Genomic DNA, 13,562 nt, shown 5'->3' on the forward strand with positions numbered 1-13,562 from the left:
ACAGATTGTTCTCCATATTGTACTGTCCTAGCTTGCGTACTGATTTGCACATCACGTAGATAGCTGGGACACAGCGTTCGTGGTCGACCCAACCAATGGAGAATACCTTCTGCAGTGCAGGGGCCCGTCCATACCGGACACTGATGGAAACCAGTTAGAATGGTCCATGGGATGCTGGGGAGGCTAGTGCTGCCAATGATGGAGCTGGCAGAGCTTATAACTTCCTTCAGCTGTTTCAGATCCTGTACACTGTCAAACCCCACAGGAATTTTATCTACTTCACTGCCATCTATCTCCTGAGCTCTATTACATGCAAGCTGTTTAATTCTCATGGGACAGATCTGTCATTCGAGGAAAATGACTCTGAACTCTGTTTTTCTCTTGTTCTCACTGTGTGTGCTTTGATCCAGTCAGCACCACATCTTTCATGAATATTTCAACATATCAATAATGTATTTATTAAAAATTCGTCATGAACTAACTGCAGAACTGTGATCAGAGTCGTACGTGGGATGAATTATATGCTTTAAGGCTATAAAGCTGCAAGACTCTCCTTGCTGGATATTAAAGATTCCCTGACAATTCTCTCATTTGCTCGAAAGTGTTCCTGTCTCAGAAATGCTGTATAAAGCAGATTCGCAGACCTTTCATGTCATAAACACAAGGGATTCTGCAGATGCTGGAAATCGAGGCCTGAGCCTGCACTCACTGGAGCAAGGATATAATGCAAAGGCTTTATAAGGAATTGGTCAGACAGCAGTATTGTGAGAAGCTTTGGGCCTTTTATCTAAGGAAGGATGTGTTGGATTTGGAGAAGGTCAGGAGGAGGTTCATGAGAATGATTCCAGGAATGAAAGTGTTAACTTATGAGGAGCATTTGGTGCTCTGGGCTTGAACTCACCGGTTTAGAAGATTGGGGGTGTGGGTGGTGGTTGGATCTCACTGAATCCTCTCGGGTATTGAAAAGCATAGATAGAGTGGATGTGGAGAGGAACAGAGGACGTTTCATATGGTTGGGGAGTCGAGGCCTGATGGCACAGTCTCCCAAAAGAGGGATGTCCATTTAGAATAGAGATGAGGAGGTAGTTCTTTTGCAAGAGAGTGGTGAATCAGTGAATTTCATTGCCACAGGCAGCTGCAGAGGCCAAGTCATTGGCTGTATTTAAAACAGAGGTTGATAGGTTTTTGATTAGTCAGGCTGTCAAAGGTTATTGGGAGAAGGCTGGAGAATGGGTTTGAGCGGAATAATAAATCAGCAATGACGAAATGGCAGAGCAGACTTGATTTGCTCAATGGCATAATTCTGCTCTTATGTCTTATAATTCTATCTTGAGCACACGTACGAAATACTGGAGGGACCCAAAAGGTCAGGCAGCATCAATGGAGAGGAACAAATCAGACCGAGAACGTTGATCATTGCGTTTTTGTGGGATCACCCGAACCTATGAAATGGATCCATAGAACAGTGCCAATACAGATGAAGGCCTTTCACTCCATCTAGTCTATGCCAGCTCATGTGGACCCCTCCATTCTGTCCCTTGCCCATCTCTCTTCTATAGCATTACAAATTAATTCCCCCCAAGTTAATCGTCCTCAAGGGGAGACCTATTTTTTTGCATTTGTATTTACTTGGGAGACGGACACAGAGTCTATAGAAGTGAGGCAAATCAGCAGCAAAGTCGTGGCTCCTATACAGATTACAGAGGAGGAGGTATTTGCTGTCTTGGGGCAAATTAGGGTGGATAAGTCCCCGGGGCCTGACAATGTGTTCTCTCGGACCCTGTGGAGGCTAGTGCAGAAATTGCAGGGGGCCTAGCAAAGGTATTTATATTATCCTTAGCCACGTGTGAAATGTGGGAGAATTGGAGGATAGTGAATGTTGTTCAGCTGTTTATGAAAGGCTGTAAGACTTAGCCAGGAAACTACAGACCAGTGAGCCTGACATCAGTAGTGTGACAGTTATTGGAAGGTATTCTAAGGGATGGGATATATAAGTGTTTGGATAGACAGGGACTGATTAGGGATAGTCAGCATGGCTTTATGCATGCTAGGACGTGTCTAACCAATCAGAGTTTTTTGAGAAAGTTACCAGGAAAGTTAATGAAGACAAGGCAGAGGATGTTGTCTTCATGGATTTTAGCAAGGCGTTTAATGTCCTGCAAGGCAGATTGGTGAAGAAGGTTCCGTTGCCAGAGAGGGGTAGTAGAGGGTTGTGTCTCCAGCTGGAGGCCTGTGACCAGTGGTGTGCCACAGCGTTCAGTGCTGGGCCTGATGTTCACCATCTGCTGTGTATCAATGATCTGGATGATAATGTAGTGAACTGGATCAGCAAATTTGTGATTCCACCAAGATTTTGGGTGTAGTGGACAGCGAGGAAGGCTATCAAAGCTAGCAGTAGGGTCTGTACCAGCTGGAAAAATGGCAGATGGAATTCAATGCCGACAAGAGTGAGGTGTTTCACTTTGATATGACCAACCAGGGTAGATCTTACACAGCGTATCGAAGGGCACTGAACAGAGGGACATATTTCACGACATTAGCCAGTGATAGTAAACCTGATTCTGATTCTGAATTCTGGAAACCTGAGGCAGCCTGGATCTGTGAGTTTCTGTGGATCTGCTAGAGATGCCAAAGTCCAAAGTCTGTGAATCCAAGGGTCTGCTGGAGACTGAAGATGGCCTGTCCTGGGTTGGAGTTCTGTGTATGTGAGTGGGAGGGAGGAACGGGGCTTGTTTTGCTGTTGGTGTTTTGTTGCTTATTGTGTTGTGTGTTGTTTTGGTGAGCATTGTGGACATCCTATGTTAACGCCAGAATGTGTGCCGACCCAGCACATCCTTTGGTTGTGTTGGTTGTTAACAGAAGTGACACATTTCCCTGTGTGCTTCCATGTATATGTGATAAATAAATAAACCTGAATCTGAATCTGAATCCCTCCAGCCCTGAATATTCATGTGTCCATCTAAAAACCCTTTAAACACCTACCCCTATTGTATCTGCTCCACCATCACCCCTGGCAACACGGTCCAGGCACCCATCCCTCCCTGTGTAAATAAAAACTTTCCTGCACACCTTTGTGAAGTCATAGAGTATGAAAACAGGCCCTTCGGCCCAAAGACCAATGTAAATCCCCTTCTATCCCTTCTCTTTTCCTCACCTACCTTTTGCTTCCCTCTGGTTTCACTTCTTCCCTTTCTCCCATATTCCACTCTCTTCTCTCAGATTCCTTCTTCCTCAGCTCCTTACCTCTTCCACCTATCCCCAGCTTCTCACTTCAAACCCTCCCCCACCTACCAACATCCCCCCTCACTTGGCTTTCCCTATCACCCCTTTCACTCCCACTACATTCTCATTCCGTGTTCTTCCCCCTTCCTTTTCAGTCCGGATGAAGCGTCTTGGCCCAAAACATCAAATGTTTATTTCTGTCTGTTGACGCTGGCTGACCTGTTGAGTTCCTCCAGTATTTTGTGTGTGTTACCCAGCTAACTCCACTTGTCAGTGTTTGCCTCGAACCTCCTAAATGTTTCCAGCCCATGTACCTGTCCAACCTGATCAAGTTGCTGTTGGCAACATATCGTAGGCAGCTCACAAAACTGCTGGACACTCTACTAGATATACTTCTTCTGAACTATGATGGCTGTGATCCACGACCTGTAATTTCCTTTTAAGAAGCAAACTTTCAAACTGTCTAAACAATCCAGCGATTTTACCACCTACTGAAGGATTAGGCGATCTTGACTATCAGAAACGCAGGTACATCACCTTGAAGTGGATAAAGGTTGGCTATTGTTTGCATGAACTTCAAACCAGATTAAAGCATTGAAGCCCAAGAGCGGAAAACAACGCAGTGTTCAGCCCCACTTTCCCGTGACAGCCAAGATTACCCGCCTGAGCCTGTCCTGCCTGTCTGTGTCCTTGTCTTCTTGCTGTTATTATCGGGGGAAGGTGCAGGGGTCTTGGGTCCCATGTCGCCAGGTGCAGAAGCAGACTTTACCTTTCAACCATCAGGCTCCCGGACCGACGTGGATACCTTCACCCTCCTGAATGCTGAACTGACCCCACAACCTGTCGACTCACCTTCAGGGACTCTGCCTTTGTTGCCTTTTTCATGGATTCTGTTGTATTTCCTTATTTTCCTGTGGATGCCTACAAGGAAATGAATATCAAGATTGTTTACACACTTTGATAATAAATTTACATTGAATTTTGAGCTGTCTTTTAAAAGTTGTTATTGTACTTCCCCCAACCAATTTCATTTCTTTAAACATACCCTGTCTCCCTTTAAATCTCTGCTCTCCAGTATTCACATTTCCATCCTGGGGAACAGATTCTGACTACTTACCCTAAGACCAGAAGACATAGGAGCAGAATTAGGCCATTTGGCCCATTGAATTTGCATGGCCATTCCATCATGGCTGACTTACTATCCCTCTCAAACTCATTCTCCTGCCTTCTCCCCAGTCTATGCCTCTCGTATCTTTATACACTTCCCTGACAAAGTCTCAGTGGGGCAGGACCACGATGTAGGGTTCTTTCACTACAGGACAGGAAGGGGCTGGGTTGGGTGAGAAAGTCGTGTAATTGCTGTAGTAGCGTACCAAACTATTAATCTGCCCAGTTTCATCGACTTGCACCCAGACCTTAGTCCTTCACACCCCTCCCAACCATGTACTTACCCAAACTGCTCTTAGGTGTTGAAATTGAACCCACATCTACCATTTCCACTGGCAGCTCATTCCATACTCTCACCACCCTCTGAGTGAAGAAGTTCCTCCTCATATTCACCTTAAACATTTCACCTTTCACTCTTAACCCATGACCTCTGGTTTTAGACTCACTGAACCTCAGTGGAAAAAGCCAGCTTGCATTTACCCTATCTATATCCCTCATAATTTTGTATACCTCCATCAAATCTCCCCTCATTCTCCTGGGCTTTAGTGAATAAAGTGCTAACCTATTCAACCTTATCCTATAACTCATGTCCTCCACCCCTGGCAACATCCTTGTAAATTTTCTCTGCACTCTTTCAATTTTATTTACTGATTTATTTAGAGATACCACACGTAACAGGCCTCCTCCAGCCCAGTGAGCCGTGCTGCCCAGCAACTCACCTATTTAAAGATAGCCCAATCACAGGGCAGTTTACATTGACTAATTAACCTACTAACCGGTACGTCTTTGGAATGAAGGAGGAAACAGGAGCACCCGGAGGAATCCCACACACTCATAGGAAGAACGCGCAAACTTTCTTACAGACGGAGCCAGAATTGAACTCGGTACTCTGACACCCGAGCTCTAACAGCATTGTAACAATGAAAAGGCATTGCATGGTTTATTCTTGTAAATAATTTTAAAATTATGAATAAAGTTTACCTTCATTAAAAAATACACTTCAGTCAGGTCTCTGCACTGTCTCTTACTTTAAGGCTACAACCTCAGCTTAACCACCAAAGCCTACAGAGGTTTATCCATTTCCTTTTGCTCCCTAGTTTCCTGTCAGGGTTGGCCTTTGTTCTTTTATTTCTCACTCCCCGTCTGGGCTCTTCATCGACGGTTCCGTGCATTTTCACAACCTGACATCTTCAATCCCATGGGAGGACTGCAGGAGAAGAAATTGGTTTTCTGATGTCAGTAGACAGTCTGTCCTCAATAAAAACAATGAACGACAGGCCAGACAGAACTTGGTGTTATTGTCAGAGTTCAGTACAGTTATTCCTGAGTGTGAGGTAGCATCGAGATGTGATTTTAGAAAACAGAACACTTATCCTATATAATTGAACTTTCTTCTGCAATTTGCTAACATGTCATTATCATTTTTTATTTAGAGATGCAGCACAGTAACAAGCCCACCCTGCCCAATTACACACGTGTGACTAATAAACTTACTAACCCGTACATCTTTGGAATGTGGAGGGGGATGTGTGGAGAACTGGAGCATCCTAACCCTGACTCTAATACATTCTAAAGACTTGTGGGTTAGGGTTAGTAAGATGTGGGCATGCTATGTTGGCGCTGAGTGCATAGCGATACTTGCGGGCTGCCTCCAGCTCAGCCTCATACTGTTTTGGCCATTGAGGCAAACAACACATTTCTCTGCATGTTTCAATGTACCTGTGACAAACTTGTCTTTTCAAAACCTCACTGGTTACAGGCTGACACTTGAAACTGACTTCATTATCTTTGCTCTCTGCTTACCTGCTAGTTGGTCAATCCATACTAATATACAATGCCTATAAAAAATATGCAGCCCCCCCCTTCGAAGTTTTCATGTTTTATTGTTTTACAACATTGAATCACAGTGGATTTAATTTGGCTTTTTTGACACTGATCAACAGAAAAAGAACCTTTCATGTCAAAGTGAAAACAGATCTCTGCAAAGCGATCTAAATTAATTACAAATATAGAACACAAAATAATTAATTGCATAAGTATTCACCCCCATCAAGCCAGTATTTAGTAGATGCACCTTTGGCACCAATTACAGCCTTGGATCTGTCTGGCTAGGTCTCTGTCAGCTTTGCACATCCGGACACTGCATTTTCCCCCATTCTTCATTACAAAACTGCTCAAGCTCTGTCAGATTGCATGGGATCGTGAGTGAACAGCCCTTTTCAAGTCCAGCTATAAATTCTCAACTGAATTGAGGTCTGGACTCTGTCTTGGCCACTCCAGGACATTAACTTTGTTGTTTTAAAGTTATTCCTGTGTAGCTTTGGTTTTATGCTTGGAGGTCATTGTCTTGCTAGAAAACAAATCTTCTCCTAAGTCACAGTTCTCTTGCAGACTGCATCAGGTTTTCCTCAAAGATTTCCCTGTATTTTGCTGCATTCATTTTTCCCTTTGCCTTCACAAGCCTTCCAGGGCCTGCTACAGTGAAGCATCCCCACAGCATGATGCAGCTACCACCATGCATCACAGTAGGGATGGTGTGTTTTTGATGATGTGCAGTGTTTGGCTTATGTCAAACATAGCGTTTAGTCTGATGATCAAAAAGCTCAATTTTGGTTTCATCAGACCATAGACCCTTTGTCCAGCTGACTTCAGAATTTCCCATATGCATCCTGGCAAACTCCAGTTGTGATTTCATGCGAGTTTCTTTCAACAGTGGTGTTCTCTTTGCCACTCTTTCATAAAGTTGAGACTGGTGAAACACCTGGGCAATAGTTGTAGTATGCGCAGTCTCTCTCATCTCAGCCACTGAAGCTTGTAACTCCTCCAGAGTTGTCACTGGTCTCTGGGTGGCCTCCCTCACTTTTGCACGGTCACTCAATGTATTTTGACTGGTCAATTGAAACATCGTGACTGCACACAGGTGATCTCCATTAACTAATATGACTTCCAAAACCAATTAAAGAGGGGTGAATACTTATGCAATCAATTATTTTGTGTTTTATATTTGTAATTAATTTAGATTATTTTGTCGAAATCTGTTTTCAATTTGACACAGATGAGTCTTTCTCTGTTGAACATTGTCAAAAAAGCCAAATTAAACCCACTGTGATTCACTGTTGTAAAACAAGAAAACATGAAAACTTCCAAGGAGTGTGAATACTTTTTATAGGCACTATTTCCTCCAATATCCTGTAGCAATGGTTTTGGCTGCAGACAAGATCAGTGTTGAAAATACACACATGTCCGTACTGATTTGTGTGGTGAGACCTACGTGCAACCCACTGAGCCTGGGGAGACCTGGTCATCAAATATTTATGGAACTTGTGGATTTGTTGAAGGATCACTACGCCTGAAGCCAGGTGAGATCATAGCACATAGAACTTTACCACACAGTCCAGGCCCTTTGGCCCCTGATGTTGTGCCAACCTTTTAACCTACCCTAAGGTCAATCTAACCCTTTCATCCCACATAGTCCTCCATTTTTCTGTTATCTATGTGCCTATCTAAGAGTTTCTTAAACACCCCTAAAGTAACTGCCTCTACCACCCACAACTCTCTGGGTGAAAGAACTTCCCACCTACACTTTCCTTTAGTCTTTTTAAAATAATATGCCTTCTTATGAGCCATTTCTGCCCTGGGGAAAAGTCCCTGGCTGTCCACTCGATCTGTGCCTCTAATCATCTTGTACACCTCTATCTCTGATAAGAACGTAAGACCATAAGACATAGGAGCAGAATTAGTCTATTCGGCACATCGAGTCTGCTCTGCCATCCCAACATGGCTGATTTATTATCCCTCTTAACCCTATTCTCCTGCCTTCTCCCTGTAACCTCTGACACCCCTACTAATCAGAAACCTACCAACCTCTGCTTTAAATATCCCCAATGACTCGACCTCCGCAGCCGACTGTGGCAATGAATTCCACAGATTCACTGTCCTTTGAAAAGAAATTCTTCCTCATCTCTGTTCTAAATGGACCTCCCACTATTCTGAGGCTGTGCCCTCTGGCCCTAGACAATCTCAGTATAGGAAACATTCTCTTCTTTGATAGAGGCACCAGAGTAACATAGCGGTTAATCATCTTAAAATTATGTCCCCTTGTATTGGCTATTTCTGCGTGAGTAAAGTCTCTGGCTGTCTACTCAATCTTTGCCTCATCATCTTGTACTCCTCTATCAAGTCATCTCCCATGTAAAGATTAAGCTTGATTCATGTTCAATAAACCTGACTGACTGAAGTATATAAAGTTGAGAGGCATTGCTAGGTTGGAGAATTTTTTCCCATGGGAGTTTATCAAAACCAGATGGTATAGTTTACGGTGAGAGGTTAACGGGTTTAAAGGGCATCTTAGTGTAAAATTTTTACATGGAGAGTTGTTGATATTTGGAACAGTCTGGAGAAGGTGGTGGATTCAGGAGAAATTTGCATGTTTAAGAGGTATTTAGACAGACACTTAAACAGGCAAAGCATAGCAGAATAGGGTCATTGAAACATAGAGCACTACAGCATAGAAACAGCTCCCCCCGTCGGCTCATCTAGTGGGTGCTGAACTGTTAGAGTCACGGAGTCGTAGAAAATTACAGCACAGAAGCAGGCATTGTCTGTGCCAAACCAGTTAAACTTCCTACTCCCATCAACCTGCACTGGGATCATTGCCCTCCATATCACTATTATCCATGTCCTATCCAAACTTCTCTTAAACATTGAAATCAAGCTCTCATGGACCTTTTGCGCTGGCAGCTCGTTCCACACACTCACCATCCTCTGAGAGTAGAAGTTTCCTCAAGGTTCCCTTAAACTTTTCACCTTTCACCCTTAACCTATGACCTGTAGTTCTAGTCCCACACTACCTCGGGGGGGGGGAATGTCTGTTTGCGTTTACCCTATCTAAACCCCTGAAAATTTTGTATAGCTCCATCAAATCTGCCCTCAATCTCTATCCGAACAATTCAACCCCAATCTCGATCGCCAGCAGCAGGCAAAGCTGGGGATTTTGAGGCCTTCCCTCCGGAAGATTCCCGACCGCGCAGTAACAACAGCAGCGAACCAGTGTTTCAGAAATTTCTCCAGATGTTCCTCTGTGCTTTCACGTCTGTCTCCATCAAATCAGAATTGTCCACGGCCCCTACTTAACGGATACGATATCATTTTCACTGGAGAGCTGCGCACACGTGGCGCGCTGCCATCTTCTCCTCCCGTTTTAATTGGGTAAGGTGGTGGATTCAGGAGAAATTTGCATGTTTAAGAGGTATTTAGACAGACACTTAAACAGGCAAAGCATAGCAGAATAGAAATTGGGTAAGTTACCACTGGAGTAATTATGGAAATGCATTCTCTGTGGTGGTAAGGGGCAGGTTTACGTGCAGAATTACTAAGGACTGCATTCAGAGACTGCTTTCAGAGAATGTGACCTTCAAAAGTACACAGAAAACTGTCTATTGGCAAGTAATATCATTGGCACAAAAAACACACAGGTCTGCAAATGAGGCCGGCTGTTCTGTGTAGCAGTGCGCTTGTTGGGCAAATGGCAAAGCATGCTGTCTGGAAACAGACTGAACATCGTTTTAAAAAAGCAGAATCAGGTTTAATATCACTGGCATACAGTAGTGTGCAAAAATCGTTGTTACATATATATATAACCAGGCTGCCTAAGATTTTGCACAGTGCTGTAGTAATTTTGTGCATTGCACTGTACTGCTGCTGCAGAAAAAAACAAATTTCATGACATACAGTACGTGAGTGATGATAAATCTGATTCTGATATGGGTCTCTACTGCGGACTGAGAGTGGGAAGGGGGCAGGGAGAGGGGAATCATGGGTGGGGAAAGGGGAAGGGAGAGGGGTGAGAGAGGAAAGGACCAGAGAGACATTTTGTAATGATCAATAAACCAGTTGTTTGGAATCAAATGACCTTGGCTGGTGTATCAGGGCTGGGTGTGTCTGCACCCACACCACCCGCCCCCTCCACCCTGCCACCATTCCTGGCACTCCTTCTCTGCCACCTGTCTCACACCCCTCCCGTGGCACTCCACCCTCACCATTCCCAACATCCTTTGCCCCCATCAGATTTACACGCTCGCTCTCTGCCCCACATTGACAAATAGTTAATTCAGAAACAAAGGTTCTGAACTTAAAGAGGGGTAACTTTGAAAGTATGAGACGTGAATTAGCTAAGATAGACTGGCAAATGACACTTAAAGGATTGACGGTGGATATGCAATGGCAAGTATTTAAAGGTTGCTTGGATGAACTGCAACAAATGTTCATCCCAGTTTGGCAAAAGAATAAATCAAGGAAGGTAGTGCACCCGTGGCTGACAAGAGAAATTAGGGATAGTATCAATTCCAAAGAAGAAGCATACAAATTAGCCAGAGAAAGTGGCTCACCTGAGGACTGGGAGAAATTCAGAGTTCAGCAGAGGAGGACAAAGGGCTTAATTAGGAAGGGGAAAAAAGATTATGAGAGAAAACTGGCAGGCAACATAAAAACGGACTGTAAAAGCTTTTATAGATATGTAAAAAGGAAAAGACTGGTAAAGACAAATGTAGGTCCCCTGCAGACAGAAACAGGTGAATTGATTATGGGGAGCAAGGACATGGCAGACCAATTGAATAATTACTTTGGTTCTGTCTTCACTAGGGAGGACATAAATAATCTTCCAGAAATAGTAGGGGACAGAGGGTCCAGTGAGATGGAGGAACTGAGCGAAATACATGTTAGTAGGGAAGTGGTGTTAGGTAAATTGAAGGGATTGAAGGCAGATAAATCCCCAGGGCCAGATGGTCTGCATCGCAGGGTGCTTAAGGAAGTAGCCCAAGAAATAGTGGATGCATTAGTGATAATTTTTCAAAACTCGTTAGATTCTGGACTAGTTCCTGAGGATTGGAGGGTGGCTAATGTAACTCCACTTTTTAAAAAAGGAGGGAGAGAGAAACCGGGGAATTATAGACCGGTTAGCCTAACGTCGGTGGTGGGGAAACTGCTGGAGTCAGTTATCAAGGATGTGATAACAGGACATTTGGAAAGCGGTGAAATGATTGGACAAAGTCAGCATGGATTTGTGAAAGGAAAATCATGTCTGACGAATCTCATAGAATCTTTTGAGGATGTAACTAGTAGAGTGGATAGGGGAGAACCAGTGGATGTGGTATATTTGGATTTTCAGAAGGCTGTTGACAAGGTCCCACACAGGAGATTAGTGTGCAAACTTAAAGCACACGGTATTGGGGGTAAGGTATTGGTGTGGGTGGAGAGTTGGTTAGCAGACAGGAAGCAAAGAGAGGGAATAAACGGGACCTTTTCAGAATGGCAGGCGGTGACTAGTGGGGTACCGCAAGGCTCAGTGCTGGGACCCCAGTTGTTTACAATATATATTAATGACTTGGATGAGGGAATTAAATGCAGCATCTCCAAGTTTGCGGATGACACGAAGCTGGGTGGCAGTGTTAGCCGTGAGGAGGATGCTAAGAGGATGCAGGGTGACTTGGATAGGTTGGGTGAGTGGGCAAATTCATGGCAGATGCAATTTAATGTGGATAAATGTGAAGTTATCCACTTTGGTAGCAAAAATAGGAAAACAGATTATTATCTGAATGGTGGCCGATTAGGAAAAGGGGAGGTGCAACGAGACCTGGGTGTCATGATACACCAGTCATTGAAAGTGGGCATGCAGGTACAGCAGGCGGTGAAAAAGGCGAATGGTATGCTGGCATTTATAGCGAGAGGATTTGAGTACAGGAGCAGGGAGGTACTACTGCAGTTGTACAAGGCCTTGGTGAGACCACACCTGGAGTATTGTGTGCAGTTTTGGTCCCCTAATCTGAGGAAAGACATCCTTGCCATAGAGGGAGTACAGAGAAGGTTCACCAGATTGATTCCTGGGATGGCAGGACTTTCATATGAAGAAAGACTGGATGAACTGGGTTTGTACTCGTTGGAATTTAGAAGATTGAGGGGGGATCTGATTGAAACGTATAAGATCCTAAAGGGATTGGACAGGCTAGATGCAGGAAGATTGTTCCCGATGTTGGGGAAGTCCAGAACGAGGGGTCACAGTTTGAGGATAGAGGGGAAGCCTTTTAGGACTGAGATTAGGAAAAACTTCTTCACGCAGAGGGTGGTGAATCTGTGGAATTCTCTGCCACAAGAAACAGTTGAGGCCAGTTCATTGGCTATATTTAAGAGGGAGTTAGATATGGCCCTTGTGGCTAAAGGGGGTCAGGGGGTATGGAGGGAAGGCTGGGGCGGTGTTCTGAGTTGGATGATCAGCCATGATCATAATAAATGGCGGTGCAGGCTCGAAGGGCCGAATGGCCTACTCCTGCACCTATTTTCTATGTTTCTATAGAGTGCTGTGCAAAAGTCTTGGGCAGCCTAGCTATATTCTGTATATACTGTATGCCTAAGACTTTTGAACGGTACTGCATGTTACAAAATGTGTTCTTTAATGGCAGTGGTGTAGTTCAATACAGAAGAATTTACTACAGTGACAATAAGGAGTGTGACTAGAATAGTAAGTAGTGCAAAGAGAGAGTGAAATACTGGGGTGGTGTTCATGAGCTCATTGTCCATTCAGAAATCTGAGAGCAGAGGGGAAGAAGCTGTTCCTGAAACAGCCTCCTGTGCCTCCTCCCTTGTGGTAGTCCTGGGTGATGGGGGTCTTAATGATGAATGCTGAATTTTTGAGACATTGCCTTTTGAAGAGGTCAATGATGCCCGTGGTGGAACTGGCTAAGTTTACAACTTCCTGCAGCTTTTACAGACCCTTCGCAGCGGCCCCTCCACACCAGACAGTGATGCAACCATTCATAATGCTCCCCGTGGTACACTTGTAGAAATTTGCAGGAGTCTTTGTTGGCATAGAATATCTCCTCAAATCAAAAAAATAAAGCAAAGTCTGTGACCATTGTGTTATGAGACGTTCCCAAGTGCACCAGCTTCTGGGATTTAGATGCTCTAACACTCTGGAGTATGGATCGTTGGCACAGCCCCCCTCATGGTTCAGGGCGCTTCTGCTAATTGGCATTCGTGATTTGGATATCAAGACGCTCGATGCTCATAATGGGCACAAGGGGAGACACCTTTATAGAACACATAAAACGGTTGGGTTGATGGGAAAAGGGGGTAAAACAAGAAGGAAAGGAATTACATTGACTCAACTTAGAATTGGGCAT

The sequence above is a fragment of the Mobula birostris genome, chromosome 27 (genome assembly GCF_030028105.1).
Source record: "Mobula birostris isolate sMobBir1 chromosome 27, sMobBir1.hap1, whole genome shotgun sequence".
Classification (NCBI taxonomy): Eukaryota; Metazoa; Chordata; class Chondrichthyes; order Myliobatiformes; family Myliobatidae; genus Mobula; species Mobula birostris.